This window comes from Psammomys obesus, unplaced genomic scaffold, assembly GCF_907164565.1.
Source record: "Psammomys obesus unplaced genomic scaffold, mPsaObe1.curated_primary_1811, whole genome shotgun sequence".
In the NCBI taxonomy this organism is placed as follows: Eukaryota; Metazoa; Chordata; class Mammalia; order Rodentia; family Muridae; genus Psammomys; species Psammomys obesus.
Genome location: NW_026596073.1, coordinates 12,542,520 through 12,546,886, shown reverse-complemented (window position 1 = coordinate 12,546,886; position 4,367 = coordinate 12,542,520).

Below are 4,367 nucleotides of genomic sequence, written 5' to 3'. Positions count from 1 at the left end.
ACGGTGCTGGTCTAACTGGAAGTCCACATGTAGAAAAATGCAAACAGACTTCATTTAATTTTTAATAAAATGTTTTATTTTGGACTCCCAAGAAAACTAAAGCACTGTATTTCACCACCAGAGGGCAGAAAACATTAAGAAATGGGGCAAAAGAAGCCCATTGTCTTAGAGTGCCTCAGTCTGTGGTGTGTGCTCTTAGGTGCCCATTTCAAAGAATGAACTCATCCAGAACCACATAAGCTCCGTGTGAGCAAGGATAGGAAGGAATAAGGATGGGAAACCTCCTGGATTTTTAACAACAGAAAAATCCTCTACCATGCTCTCACAACTACTCACATTTATTATATTTATTAATTACAATATTGATCTGAACATTGAAAATATTGGCCATGTTAAATTTTAATGATCTCCTATGAGTGACATATAAGGATAAAGTTGTCTGGCTGGGGCACTCTTACCTGGAAAAAGAAAGAATGAGCTGCGTGAGCTGCTCCCGAACCAAAGTGGCCACAACGTCGAGTTTGATTGAGTTTGATTTAGTGTGATTCACTAATCAAATTAAGATCTCTCTAATCAGGACCACAGTTCTTTCCCTGGCCGGCAACTGGCCATGGTGGGCCCCAGGGATTATGTGGAAAGAGTTGCTCTGCAGGTCTAGCCCTGCCCTGGAACACTGAGGCCAAGTGTATGTTCTACTAATGTTGGGCCTATGGGTTGTGTGTGTGTGTGTGCATATACACGTACACAAACACGCAGACACACACATGCTCAGAATGGACAGCTTTTGCCCTCGGGGTTAGAAGCTACTTGGAGTCAGATAATACAAATGTCTTCTGTTTCCTTCACCATCACTCCTATTTCTATTCTCTTCACTTCTATTCTCTTCCCTTCCTGAGCCCTAGTCCATTCTTCTCCTTTCATAGGATGCGTATAGAAAGCATGATGAGTGTTTGGTTGTGATGGTTCAAGAAATCATTTCAGTTGTGCTAATAAATTCACCAATGCAGGAAGAGCTTGAATAGGAAGGTGATAATGATCTTGAAAGTGAACTCGACTGGTCTATTCTAATTCCCTGTGGGAGGTGACACTTTATCAAATATAATAAGGCATTTTCTCTCCTTTTATATTTCTTTAGCACTTATTTTATGGAGGAGGTATACATCTGACTTAGAATCAATTAGTGTATCTCAAGTACCCTGTATCTTCCCAGGAGCTTGAGGATGCTCATGACTAATAACATATGGATGAGATGGAAATCCCATGAGCCAAATGCTTTCGTGTGTTGCTTCGAACATTTCAGGGCAGGAAAGGCCAGGACCTGAAATAATCATATGAACAACTGATAGTATTTTGGACATAAACACTAAGCATGGGAATGAATATGTATACTATTTTATATTCTACTATGTTTTGATAATAGGAATGTTTGTGTTACTTTTTAATCATAATCCCAGACATGGCTGTACTCAATCAATGCTCTTTGCTATCTTAAACTTTCAAAAGCCCATTTAATCTAAACTATCTTTTATTTCCTCGCCCCCAAGCTTTAATCTCTCCTCTACTATAATATTGTTGCGATACCTTTGGGAACCAAATTATCCCTCCATGAAACTGAATTAGTTCAAAGGAAAAGCATAATTATATCATGTTTTAACACACCCACGACTGGCTGAGCATAGCCCTCCAGAGACTGGTCCTATCATTTTGCTCCAAGCACCTGACTAACCTACGTACGTTCCCTTACTGAGCTCAGGTCAGAGGCATTTTGTTCTTTTCCAAACTTGGAAGTCTCCCTTGCTCCTGTACTCACGTGACCGCATTATTCTGGGAGATACATGAGGCTATATGTAACTGTCTACAGTATCTTGCCTTTCTTGATCTCCATGATGAAGATGAGGTACACTAGGAAGAGCCGAGCCCTAGAGATGTGGAGTATGATTGGGGCTTGCATGTGTCTCTCAGGTTGTGAGTGCAAACTTAAAATGCTACATCAAGCTTATGAAGAAATGTGGTTTCTCTGCTGTTTATAATCCAACTCCTCTTTGCCAGACACTCATCTTACCAGGTATGAGGTAAACACTGACACGTAGCCAGAATTAGGTGTTAAAGTCACTTCTCTTTTAACTGGATTCTTCTAGAGTGTACAGGCTCTGGGATAATCACTCAGTCTTTCACTCTTCCTCTTGTCCTATGACTACCAAAAGATGGCAAGGCTAGCGCTGGCCTCATAATACAAGCAGTATTACGGATGCTTCAGCCTTCGTATCATGAGCACCAGTATCCTCCGGATGCTCAGTGGGTGGCCTTGTTCCCTGCCTTTGATGTAGCTCCAAGTCTACAGAGTCTTTGGAACATTTTGGCAAACCTTTTGGTCCTTAACATTTGCTTTTGTCTGTGACTTCTCGCACACACATCCTTGTACACCTTAAAATGGACACCAGTTGCCTGGTCTTTATTTTTTCATTATTTTTTTATGATGAACACATTCATCTAAAGTAGCTTTGAGGGATTTTCAGGAAATCAAGTTTCTGCCTCATCTATCTGGCCACCTGTCTAGGCCACTATTACACCATTACCTCACATGATGACCAAAACCCTTACAATAGATATGCTTTGTCTTCTAGAGTTCCACACAATGATGGTACCAAATTGCACTCTTTTTTTATCCTTCACTGAGCAGAATCTATGTATTGAAAGCTTGCTTGATTGGTGTCTTTTTCTGCCTCCTATAGGTGACCCATCTACTTCTTGTTAAAAAAAGAAATGTTCCTTAGGAGCAGAGGGCTTTAATCTACATTCAGGAAATGAGTGACAAACTATTTCTCACATTTGCTTTTGTATTTCAAGTCTCAATGGTCTATACTGCATGTGTGTGGCAGTGCACATCTGTGCAAATGTGTGTGGAGGCCAGGGGACAACTTTGAATATCTTTCCTCTGGAACCACTTACCCTCCCTCCCTACTTTTTTTGAGGTGGGGTCCTTCTCTGGCCTGGAGCTTGGCTAGTATGTTGGGCTGAGTAGTTAAGGGGCTCCAGGGACCCACCTGTATCCATCTTTCCAGGCTGGAATCACAAGTGTGTGTTAGTCTGCCCAGCGTTCTTAGTGGGTTGCAAAGTTTGAAGCCTTATGCTGTGACTGGGCCAAATTTGTGGACCTGAGTTAGCCAGTTGGAAACTTTTTTGAAAGAGATCCTTCTATGCTTCATTGAGTCCAGAAAGAGATTCACCCGACAGCATGAAGAAGCAATCTCTACTGGTTCTGTGGCATCAAGGAGATGACTTTTCCTATCCCCTGTGTGTTTTTAGAAGACAACATGAAACTTCTGGAACGGCTTCTTTAACTGAAGCTTTTCAAGATCCTGAGGAGAATACCCAGTGAAGCTGAGCCTGGGCACCTGACCGTTGACCCTGAGATTACAAGAATAGGTTGTTCTAATCTCTTAAATTTGTGCTGATTTTATGTAAGGCCTTAAAAAGGATGTTATTAAAATGAGAAGCAAAAACCACAGAACATCAATACTCATATAGCAATGAGTTAAGGCATGGGCCCCAAAGTCATTTTGGGTGGATTCAGATTCTAATCCCACCACTTACTTGTGGTGTGAAGTTGGGATGCTCCTACAAATCTCTATGTTGTGATTAAAATGAACTGGACTCAGGGCTACTCTCATGGAATTACCTTGGGGATTAATGAATTTCTGCAGGGTCATTAGAAGAACAATTGATGCATAATAAGCACTCAATAAACCATTGAGCACGCTCATATGAACCCTTTCTACTCATCCTCTGTGGCTTTAGATATACCAAAGTCTCTCTTTATGAACCCCAAAGAAATGTGAGTCAACCTTCATCCTATCACACTGAAAACATTCAACAAAGAGATCAGCTTAGTAACCTGTTGCCTTTCAAAAATCAAATTCAGTAAGATGACATGAATAAGGTCATGTAATAAGCACCATTTCAAATTTAAACTGCAAAGACAGCAAGTGGAAGCATGAGCATATCTGAAGATCTGACTTCTCCCTGCTATGGTTGAGAAATGGTTTCAGTGCATCTCTCGAAGCTCATGCAAGGGAAGCTTGGGCTGCATTGTGGTGGCGCTGAGGTGGGAAACCTTTACCAAGTGAGGCCTGGTGAATGATAACTGGGTCATGGGTATTAGAGTTTGTCTCTGAGGAGGTCTCAAGGGTGCCATCTCCTCTGACCTCTTTGACCCCTCCTCACAGCATATTATCTCCTTTTGCACATGCTTATGACACTGCAGTACCATCTGCCCTGGGTCCCTCACCAGAGCCAAACAGATGCTCATGATGCCATGACCTTGAGCCTCTACAATGATAAGTAAGACTCCTTCCTTTATAAAGTTC